This window comes from Lepidothrix coronata, unplaced genomic scaffold, assembly GCF_001604755.1.
Source record: "Lepidothrix coronata isolate B3197 unplaced genomic scaffold, Lepidothrix_coronata-1.0 Scaffold19, whole genome shotgun sequence".
In the NCBI taxonomy this organism is placed as follows: domain Eukaryota; kingdom Metazoa; phylum Chordata; class Aves; order Passeriformes; family Pipridae; genus Lepidothrix; species Lepidothrix coronata.
Genome location: NW_016690199.1, coordinates 6,763,512 through 6,775,723, shown reverse-complemented (window position 1 = coordinate 6,775,723; position 12,212 = coordinate 6,763,512). Strand labels below are relative to the sequence as shown.

General features: G+C 36.3%; 1 protein-coding gene across 2 annotated transcripts in view; it reads left to right on the top strand.

The window, feature by feature from the left end:
* Positions 1-12,212, top strand: part of WDR25 (WD repeat domain 25) — an 87,093-nt gene that overhangs the window by 4,723 nt on the left and 70,158 nt on the right. The gene's annotated exons all lie outside the window — the stretch shown is intronic.

Genomic DNA, 12,212 nt, shown 5'->3' with positions numbered 1-12,212 from the left:
GCTAATTGTACCTCTGGGTTCAAATAATAGTCCTCTGAAATGGTTTTACACAGGAACATAGTTTTGATAAGAGCATACAGCAAGTGTCCTTTCTGGTGGAAGGCATGCTTTGTTGCATCTAAGATGTATTTACTGTAGCAGCCACAATTATTTTAAAACTTGCTTCTAAAATTTAGGACTTTAAGTAAATACTACTAAACAGAGACCAAACAGCAGAACACCCATTGCACCAGCATACTTCTAAAACCAAAGGAGAGAACTTAAACTGAATTTGAATTCTGATTTAATGTAGGAAAAAATAGTCTTAAATTCTCTTATTCAAATTGAGAATTTTTTCATTAACTATTTTGCTGTTTAATTTTTAGTGGAGAATGGAATTTCATTTAGTTTGGTTTTTTAACACTTTTTTCTTATCTTAGAGTTTTTGTCTTTCCTTTCCTCTTTCCTGCGTTTTGCCATGGGGCCCTGTGAAATATATGCTACCTTTGCATCTTTGAAGCAGCAATGCTCTTGAATCTTGGACAGAGTTTTTGCTTTTGTCTCCAGATGTCTACTAAAGCACTTGGTGGTCACGGAAAAGAAAACTCCAGATCTATAGCATGCGTAAAATTTTCTCTTCCTAGTTGTTTATCTTTTATTCTCTTAAGTTATAATGACTTCCCTGGTTCTGTAGTCAGCATAATATATCAAACCATCAAAGTCTGAATACTTTGAACTTTTAGGAAAGATAGAATTCCTCCATCTTTTCCCAGCTTTTTTAACCTCTTCGTCTTAAACATTAACTTGGAGGAAAAAAAGTGCTGACGGATGTTTTTGGTAAGTGGGAATTTAAATTTGGATTGTATGAAACTATTTTACACCACCTCTGAATTTTGATATGTTTGACATTTTGTCTGAAGTTGTAACACAATATAACCTCATTTTATTGAGTGAAATTATGTATGTGTTGAATATAAAACAATCTAAAATCAAAGTTGTTATTGCAATGTAAAACTATTAAAAAATGAAAATAATGGCATGTCTGTTGTGTATTCTAAGCAGAAAGAAAGATTGTTTTTGTAAAGTAGTGTTACCACCCCTGCTTGGAAGCAGTCATTAACCAGTAAGGCTGGTTTTTAAAGAAATCTTAACTGCTTTAGGTTCCCCAAACCTTGGAAATTCAATATAAATAGAATATATTAATGTCGTCAATGCTTCAGAGCACGCGAGTGTAAAAAAAATTACTGAAGTAATAATGTGACTGTTAAGCAGTATATGAAAACACACTTCTATATTTTTAAAGGTAGCCTGTAGAGAGGTATCTATGGGTGCTTCTTACTGTTCTTTCCTGGTGAACCTTTTAATTATTGCGCTGTCACACACAGACCATCCCGGACAGCAGAGGGCGCGGTGGCATCGAGGATTACCGGGATATTGGGAGCCCAATTTCCCTCAGTTTCTGGGATCATGAGCCCATAAATCCCTGGTGACTGTGACAGCAGTGCTTTATCTTTTGGGGATTTATTTGCAGTCTACCGCTGCCTGAAGTTGCCCATTTTCTGGTATAAGCATAAAACAACTGATTGAAAATGCAGATGTACTTGTTTTTTCCCCCTCGTCCTTTAACTTCCCACAGCTTACCTTTTTCGTTGTTTTCTTCCCACAACACCTGCTTGGAATTGCTAGTTTAAGTCCAGACAGTGGATGCATGTCTTCTTTACCTCTGATGGGAATATGCAGACAATCAGGATGTTTGCACTATTTACTTTCAACATTTGATTAAGGTAGAACTCAAAGCACAGTTAGAAGTCTAAAATCCCTATATGATGAGAGACAGTAGGCAATCCAGAGCCTCAAAACTCTGTACTTTGAGTTAGTCATATGAATAACTGTGACTGAGTAGTTTTATGTGTAAATGTCTTGGATTCAGTCCTTACGTTCAGCCTATGAATTAAGATGTTTATCCTTTGAAGAGTCCAATATTAGTGAAGATTTCTCAGAATTGAGAGTTCTATCTAAGTTGATATGACTGTGATAGTTTGCGCTTAAATCAGAGATCTACAGTTGTATGCAGTTTGTGTAGCGTTTAGCCAGTTTTGTATATTTTATCTGTTCTTGTGTGCTTAAATGTTTTCCTCTTAAATTTTCATCCCTAACCCCCCCCCCCGGCTCCCTTTGGCATAGAGAAGGAAGAGACACTTGCTTTAGTTACCTTACTTTAGTGATTTTATTTTTTTTGTCCCATGTAAATTACTATGGCTAAGTCATTAATATCACACAGATAAGTATCTAAAATGTGTATATGAAACCGATTATATGGTTTCTTACTTTTTAAGTGTGTATGCTTATCCTGTTTAAATCAGAAGAAAAGAACAGTCTTCCATTTATGTTCTCTCAGGTTAACCAATGTACATTTTAACATCATCTTTATGAATCAATGTAAATCATACTAAAATATTTACAATAAATGAGTCGATGTCTGCAGTTTCTGTTGACTGAAGCATAGTCTAGAGTCAGGGAAGATCATCCGAAGCATTTTGTATAAATATTTTGCATATTTAGGAATGAATGGACTGTTTTAGAGGACTTCATAGTTTTCTTTGAAAGTATTTCAAAGATCTGAATTTTTTGTATATCGCTGCATTTGAAGAACCTCAAACAGTTATCAAGTGGTTGAGTTGAAAAAATTATCAGTTATCAGCTCAGGGGCGTGATTCTCTAGAGTAACATTTCCACCAGCAGATGGGGTGCCTCGACCTATTAGAAAGTGATGGGAACTGAACTCTGCCTCTAAAGACTGGAAGACTCTAATATTTGCCTCTGTGTTATGTGTTGAAAGACCAAAGTTACAAGTTTATGCATGTGTTGGTAAACATATAAGAAAACAACTGAGTTTTCTTAGAGACATGAAAATATGATAGAACTTCATGTGGAAAGAGATATGTATTGCAGATTAGTAACTCACAGGTCTTCAAATCTGGAGCATTAATAGAAGAATATTTCGTGCTAAATCTCAAATTTGTAAGGAATGGGGAAAAAAACTCTCCTAGTTCTGTAGGTTTTGTCAAATTTTTTACCCTCTGTTTCTGTAGAATTTTTAGCTTCCCCTTTGAAAGCTCCAGCCTAGATAGCTGTAGAAAGGGACAGAAACCCTGATTCAGGGTTGGGAAAAGTACTGTTGGGAGCTCTTACTGTGACAGTTCTATTATTCACAGTTGCATTCTAACTCTATTAGGGTGGATTATGTTTTTAGCTTTATGTATTTTAAGGATTGTGAAACATTATTGTCTGAACTGATTACATTTGTTTTGTTTGAGTAACACTTCTGTTTGAATGGCTGCTGTAATTGAAATTTAGGCTACTACTGCCATTATTTGGGTTTTCCTACTAAAACACCAAAATAGTCTTTGTGATTTTAATATCTCATCTAGTGTTTTTTTGCATGAGTGTTAAGACTCAACACTATTATTAAAGGTGCCTGGTTCCTGGTTCTGATATACAATGCTTTGTATATCAGACCTTGCTCAGGTGTTTCTGGTTTAGAACCCCAACTGCAGAATCCAGAATCACAGGTTACCATTGAATACAGCTGCTTGCCTCCCGTAGCAGGGAACATTAAAAAATTGTGTCTTGAAAGATGTGTTTACCAATTGCAGAAATGACAATGCTGTTCATTCACGTTGACAGTGTCTTATATTTGGAAGACCTTGTCATTATCTAGAGCCACACAGACGTTAATGTTTTCACTACTTACTGATTCTGGACTTAGCTTTTTAACAATTGTTCATAACTTCAAGCCTCCTATGCCTTTATTCTGTTTCCTATTTTTGTCTTTAAAAAGATGTTACCTGGAGTTAATTTTTAATCATCTGTTAGCTTTTAATTTTGTGTTCCTGATTTTTTTTTAGAGCATCACAGCAGGGATTATGTTTGTTGCGAAGTATTTCTTAATTTTCAGCACTTTCATTCTCTGTTGTTAAACAGGATCAAGGAAAGAAAGTGCTGAGATTCTTGAGTGTGCAAAATGTATATTAATAGCACTTTGACAGGATGTCTTGTGTTGTAATACATTGCTGGAAGTTTTTCTTATATATTTTTTCCCTACTTGCCTAGTTGAATGTTATTTAGTCACAGCTGAATCTATACAAGCAAAGCAAAAGTTTTTAAAATGAGTGTGGTGGGTTGACCTTGGCTGGATGCCAGATGCCCACCAGGCTGCTCTATCACTCCCCTTCCCAGCTGGACAGAGGAGAAAGGGTAAGGTGAGAAATGACTCATAGATTGAGATAAGGCAGTTTACTAAAGCAAAAGTTTGAATGCACAGAAACAAAGCGGAAAATGACAAGGTTTATTCTCTGCTTCCATTAGCTTTTACATCTGAGTTGGTGTCACATGATATGGAGTATACCTTTGGTTGGTTTGGGTCAGCTGTCTGGGTCATGTCCCCTCCCAGGATCTTGCCATCAATGTGGGGGAGAAGGAATGCTGAGAGACAGTGCTGATGCTGTGCCAGCCTTGCTCAGCAGTAGCCAAAACACTGGTGTGTTATCAACACCTTTCTAGCTAACAATGCAAAGCAGAGCACAGTTAGGGCTGCTATGGGGAAATGAAGTCCATCTCAGACTCAATTCAATGAGTTTAATAATATCAGCCTGTTGATCAGAGGCATTGCTGACTTCCCATAATTAAGAACACAAGAACCATACTTGTTCAGACCGAGGCTCTGTCTAGCCTGGGGCTCAGTCTCTAGTAAGGTCCATGAGTAGATGTGTAGAAAAGATGAAATGTCAAAGGTTTGTGGTGCCTTTTAGTCCTCTTCTGGTTTCTGTTTGTTTTCGAGTCAGGGGATTTCTGAGCTCCAAAGTGGTTCACCTTTGTAACATGCTACCTCAAGAGATTTCTTCTACATAGTTTTCCAATCTTCTGAGATGCTTGTGATCATTAAATGGTGTGTTACTCGTACTTCAAATTTAATATACAGATTATGCTTCCTAGTGAGTGTCAAATCTACAAGAAATACCATTTTTAATCATATTTTCAAAATATTGTATTGTTTTGTGGTTGTGTGTCTGTTAGGAGAAAGCACAGTACTATATCCAGGAATTTTGTTATTGATCCTGTTGTACTGGACTGAATAGAAGATGATAGCTTCCACCCATCTATAAACTGTGTGCAGCACAGATGGAAGCAATACAAATTTCCTAGTTAGTGCTGCTACCCTGCCCCGGAGTAACAAAACCTAATATTTATGCTTTCAACCATTCTGCACACAATTCACTTGGAATAGGCAATGTTTCTTGTTGTTCTGTCACACGCGTGTCTGTTTATGAAGGAATGAATTTAAGCTGCCAGCCTATTTCCTGTACACCCAGGCATAGCTGTCAGATGGCTGTAGCCCTGTCACTGCTAGGCTGGGTTCAAGCTGTTCACTAAGCAGCATTACCTGTTGTGCTGCTAGTACTTCAAGTATTGCAATTCTTAAATAAATTTTTAAAACCTAATTGTGGCAATGTTCCTTTAACTCTAGGCAACGATGAGAATTTGGGAAGTCATCCTATTCAATACATATATTCTTTATTTGAAATATTTTAAAGAAGATCTTTCTGATGTTGGTATATTTTAATACCGTATTTTAAAAATAACAAGGAGTTCTCCCCATTATCTCAGAAGTGGCAAGGAAATGCTCATATTCTGGGGACTGTATGCTGCTTACCTAGGTGTGTGAAAAAAGAATTGTTTTTCTTGTTGGAGAGGCTACTAAAGAGGCTGTTCTGAAATACTGAAGCTAGCTTTTCTTTATGAAGGTTCTGACTTTCTTCCCTTGTTTATTTAGAGCTATGTGTAGTTCTTTCAGTGACTTTAAGCTTCCTGATTATTAAGATGGAAGTACAGTTATGTGATCAATACCTGCATAGTAATATCAGTTTCCTGAGCACTGAAAGGGCTTTTTTTGTATACCTCGATCTTCTTCTAACAAAATTATTTCATACACTTCAAATGAGAAGTATTTTCCACTTTGCTTATTTTGTAAGAAAAGGAACATCATGCAGGAAGGAATGTACTTGACCATCAGTGAAAGCTTCTAACCATGCTTATGGCTGGATGATAATACAGGTCAGGATGCAATAGATAGCTCTCACAATTGTTCTGCAAAAGCTGGTGACACATGTCAGCAAAGAACAGTTCATGAAAGTGGTGGATTTTGGTCTCTTCATCCCAAAGGTTTGTATGAGTAAGAGTTGCTTCACATTTGGTATGTTAATACCTCGATAATGTTTAGAGATCGCTGTTAGAGAGATATATTTTTTTAATTATTTTCTTCTTTCGAGCGATGCTGTTGTCAAGGAAACAGAAATCCTTGTAATGCTTTTGTTCACTCGTTCAGAGTCCACAGCTGGAGATGACTTGTATAGTTTTTATTATGTTCTTAGTGGTTGACACACTCTTAGGCCTCAAAGGATTTTTTCAAAGGAGTATGATTCTTTGAGTATAAATAGCACCATCCTGATCTCTGTAGGTTTTGATAGGCCATTGTTTCTTTTCTTCTGCACTGACAAGAACTAAATTCAGTACTGCTTTGGATTAGAATTTAGCTAAACACTTGTATGAAAACTGACATTTAAAAAAAAATGGGTCAAAAATGCAATGAACCTCTCAGCTTTTGGATAAGGTTTTCAGCTCTGTAATGTCTCTTGACTTAGGATCTCTTTAAAGAATGCAAGAGTGATACCCCAAGTGGTCTTGCAAAGCATTTTTGACCACTTTTTGGCTGTATTAGAGGATTGGCTGTGGGGAAGAAGAGTGGATATTTTGTGATGTAGCTAATACGCCTGTGTTCCCCATTCGTGCCCCATCCCCCCCCCCCGCCCCGCCCCCAAATAATTTGGGAATTATTTAAAGAAAAATTTAAAAAATAAAAGTTCCTCCAAGAGCAGTAGTTAAGGAAGCCTGTCTGAATCTTGAGTCTGACTATAGATCCTCTTCAAATTCTTTCTCCTTTGGGGCTTCTGCAGTGTCTTTAACTTTTATTCAGCTGCTTAGCTTGATAAAGCCTTGAGGGAAAAATGCTGAGGCCTCTTGTAAAATTTGGTGGCATTGACCAATAGGTGCAAAGTGGTCACAGGTGAGATACACAGGGTAACATGGCTGTTGTGACAGTTTGTTATTTCACAATAACAAATAACAGTTTGTTATTTGACATTTGTTATTTCACAAATCTTTTTTCTATGCAGACCCAAAAGGATAGAGAGTGACTTTTGGATATCCTTAACAGTGATGTTGAAGAAAGAATTCTGTTTCCTTGTGTTACCTAGAAAGAATTTTGGTTACTTGTATGATTACTTACAGAAATATCAAGAATTTAAAGTGTTTATCTGACTTTTTTTCCTAGAAACCCACCTGCCCTGAAGGGCTGAACTCCACCTCCTTTCTGGAAGCACTGGGAACTCTACTGGCTGTTTACTAAGTGTCTGTGAAGTAGCCTGTAGCAGAGAAACAAGCAACCTTGTCTCTTCCTGGCATAGCCAGCCTACTAGGGACAAAACAGTCAGGGCTAGAGATGTCAACGAAGTAGTGTTTCTAATGAAGCTTAACTGATAATGCCATAGATTAAACTCTCCAATTATACATAGGACCTGTGTGGGCTGCCGTGCAATCTAATGTCAGAATGTCATCTGAGGTGGGAGAAATGTTTGGTGGTGTTATCTCCCTTCTGGGTGCATCAGTAAGATTGCTGGTGAAAATTCAAAATTTGGATGCCTGGGAAAAATGAGTTAGAGTAGTTCTAAGTTCTTAAGTGACTGTAATACATTATGGTAGTATCTTTTTTTTTTAACAGTTAAGAAACTGAATATTTTTGCTGGTTAAAAATATAAATAACACCAGTCTAACTTTGCCTCTTTTCTAGAAGTCTGGCTTTATAGCTGCATCTCACATACTGCTATATATTAAAAAAAATAAAAAATCTGCTAACAAAGCTACAAGGCATCTTATGACTTTGATTCCTTACCCCTCTTGGTCTGTCAATGTTGTCAAGGAAACAACTTTTTGAGAAATTTTGCTCTACTTTTTCAGGTTCTATAGAGAGATGACTTGTGTATGATTTATTTGGCATCAGGAGTAGAAAGAGTTTTTCTGAAGTTTCTATTCTTCTCAATATGTTCCTGTCCTTGCTTTTTTTAAAGCAGATTTTATTTTTAGCCTGTGTCATATAGCTGCATCTTTAAGGTCAAAATATCAGTTGCTGTACTAAGGATTGCTGACACTTGATCTTTAAATGAAGCCTGATAGAAAGAACTTTAATGACATTTTGCTATGTATTTATTCCAGAAAGACAACAGTTAGTTATAAATTTCTTTTAAATTAAAGGAGAAAAAAACATTAAAAAGCCCCGTTGCTCTTCAGAGAATTTGCTTCATTACTATGGTACTAATGGCTTACTGTCCTTTATCATACATATCATGTTTCATTGCATCCCCATTCATTGTATTCATTTCATCCCTCTTCAAAAAGGCAGCGTTTTGTGGGTAGCGTGGAGTTGTGTTTTGTTTGTCTTCCAGTCTGTACATGCTGACTGACCAGCTTGTTAGGATATTATGTCTGAGCTTTACCTTCAATATGCTTGTGGGGGCTTTTTTTTTTATTATTTTTTTTCTTTTAAGTAAAACTGCTGTTTTTCTTCTAAGACATATCTGATAATGTAGTTATAGAAAAGTTTACCTTTCTCAGATGTTTTGGTTGGTTGATGGATTAAGAATACTGGGCATGATATTGAAGACTGCATGTGCTTGTATGTTGTGCTTGTGACAGCTGTGTAACACCTTGCTTTCTAAAGTCATATTTTGGAGTCTGTCCTTTTCTCTGGTATCCTTGTCTCTTTCTGTATTATAATTTGCTCATTAAAAGAATTTTTCTCACTCTGAACACTGTGACTAGTGGATGGAAATTTGTATTTTTATCTGTTAGGAAAGGGACATGGATGATTCTCTATGGAAAGGATGGCAGTTAGGGATGCAGGTGGCCAGGGTTGACATAGTCATATAAACATGTTAAAGCTAACACTATGTTAACAATACAAAAGAAATGAAAATTAATTAGGTAGTTCAGTCTTACTCTGCTTGCTACTACTGAAATAATGCTAGTTAAAGTGTCCTCATTGTAGAAAAACACATAGCTGCTTGACATAATTAATAGTTTATTTCCATAATTAAATAACTAGTTCTGCTCATGTTCAACACTGGATTATGCCACTGACATCAATGGGTTTCGGATCACATCTGTATTTTCCACAGAAAAGGATCCTTGATATTTTGTTTTGATTTGTTGGGTTTTTCTCTCTTTTGTTTTGTTTTGTTTGGTTTGGTTTGGTTTGGTTTTTTGTTTGTTTGTTTGTTTGTTTGTTTGTTTGTTTTTTCCTCAGTTATTAACATTCTTGATAGCCTTGGGAATAATAAATGATTTATTTTTTAGTTGGAAGAATAAAACTGTAAAGAAAATATAACTTGTCCAGGCTGACTGATAAAAGCTAGATTCCTTAAAGCTCGGGTTTTGAAATAGCTGTTCTAAATCACTAGCTGTGTACTGCCTCTCATAGTTAGATATTACTTCAAATCAGTGTGGACAATAAGACTGCAATAAGAAAACCACCTGGTTAACATTGGGGAGGTACAGAATTTGCCTGTAAGTTTGCATTAGGTAATTTCTTACAAATAGAAATTTGTCCCTAAGTACAATTCTCTACCACTATTTTTGGAACTGCTGTAGTAAAGTGTTACTTTGTGCTATTCAAAAATACAGTATCAGCAGGTGCAGGATTGGCAGCATCCTGCTGTGTCGTGCTGCTTGAACAGCCACCGCACATCCAATGGCTGGGTCGGCAAAGCTTGTCCATAGCTGTTGTTCCTGCTGTGTCAGACTCTCCCAGTGGATCATGTGCAAGAATGAGATAGGTTAAATTGCTCATTTTATTTCTTGTGTTTGTACTTATTTGTTTTGTGACTGTATGAACAGATGTTTTCTGATTTTATGTATATGTACATAGATCAATATAAAGCTGTAAAGCACGTGAGTGGCCTTAGCTGATTCACAATTTTATATGAAAAAAGTATGATAATATTGAAGTACAGTACAAATAGATATGGTTTTGAATTTTGTTAGCTACTGGTTAACTGAAGCTTGAGGGGAAAAAACCAAACAAATTGAAAGAGTTGGTCAATGGTGTTTTCTCCATCCCATTTTCAGAAGCAAGTAATAAGTCAGCAGACGCAGTGTTTCAGAAGCTTGGAAGTACAGTTGCTAAGACTGTACTTATGTTCTGAATAGAACAGCATTTCTTTCTCTAGTAGTGGATGATCAAAATCTGTGGCATGCAAGTGTCTGTGGGATATATATTTGTGAATATATCCAGTCCTTCCTGACCTCTAGGAATTGGGGACTCTTAAGACAATTTGCCTGCGAAGAAGTCTGAAATTGGGTGTCTAACACTTATGAGGAATCCCCACTTTTAACAGAGCATCAATGTATATGATTTGAGGAAGTGATTGATGCTAATGAATATGATTCATGGAGATGAAGGGAAAACCAGATTATTTGATAAATGGCTTTAGTTATTTGATGGTTTAGTTAATTATCTCCTGGAGAGTTGCAATACATTTGAAATTCTTCTCCTTTGCCTTCTGGTAAGATCTGAAGTGTTTCTTGGACAGGAATACTGACTGATAGTAACCACTATTGTGGTTGTGCTTTTGGATGTTCTGGACACCTTTATATCAATCTTAACACGCTACTACACACACTACATTGCATTCTGAAGTTGATGAGAAGCTGCCAAACTTATGCCATATTCTTTTCCCATATAGAGTTGGCAGTAGAAAATTTAGTGGTTTTATAGTAATTCTTAGTAGCTACCTGTCATTAAATGTTGGTTTCTCTTGAATTACTTACCTGAATATGTGCATCAAACTGCTTTGCTTGAACCGTGTCATCCCAAATATGCATAATACTGTGTGTGGAGCAGCTAATTTACCTGAAGTAAATTTCTGTGGATATGTAATATACAGTGGGGGTGGGGATTTAAGTGTCTTTGTCATATTTAACTTTGACCTATGCTAAAATAATTCCAAGTTTTCATATTCTACAAGAAACCATAGCTTGAATCTCTAGCTGATTTATAAGTATATTGTAAGTTCTTTTCACTTCTGCGTTTTCCAGGAGCTTACCATTTGAGGAACAGCCACAAGGTTAGCCATATTACAATGATTAGTCACAGAAATGCTTGAAGGTTAGCTGCAAAGTAGGTGCGAATTCTTCCCTTTATTTTGGTGTGTGTGGGAAGTTACTCTCTTGCTCTGTCTGCCCAGCATGAATGTACAATTGCTATTTTGTAGCTACAAAAAAACCTAGTCACGCTCCTAACTTTTAGCTGGCTGAGAATGTGATCTGTAGGAGCATATTCCTTGGAGTCAATGGTTTATGGAGAATTTGTGATTAGCTTCAGGCGCAGTGATCCCAGAATCTTTCCGCACAATAAAGAACACGCTGCGTTAAAAGATAACGATCTATGGCACAGCAAAACCACTTTGCTGTTGAGAAGGATGGAGTCACTGATAACTGATGATTTTAAATATCCTTTACTGGATATGTATATATATACTTATTTACAAGTTGCTTTTTGGTGAGCTTTGCTTGTAATGTAAAGGTTGCCTGCTTTCAGATTAAAAAATAGTCTTTTTTATACGTGGTTCTCTTCTCTTTTTCTTGTTTTCTCTCTTTTCTTTCTTTGTCAGCTTGCCATATTTTTCAGCATTTGGTAAGCATATCTCTCTTGTAAATAGTGGGAGTTAGCTAAAAAAGATTGATTGGTGCAGATGACTAAAATATCAAATGAAGTTTCTGATAGAATGAATCTTGCTGTTTGGCCTGATTTCCCTCAACTGTTCTTGAGACTCTTATTTGATGTTTTGGCTGAGAATTTCTGATGTTTTGTTTGGACTCCCTAGTACATAGGATGTGAATTTCTAGGTTCCTTTACTACAAATATCTGCAATAATTCAGAGGATACTTAATTTGGATTTTAAAATTGTTTGAGAAAACAGAATGCATAAATATATGGTCTAATAAGTATATGGTCTGGTACTATCATACTGTCTCTGTAGAGCAGATGAATTAAGTTGAAAAACATTTTCAAATGTTGCTTTCCTCTTAATTTTCTATAAATTCAGTGATGAGCATAAGAA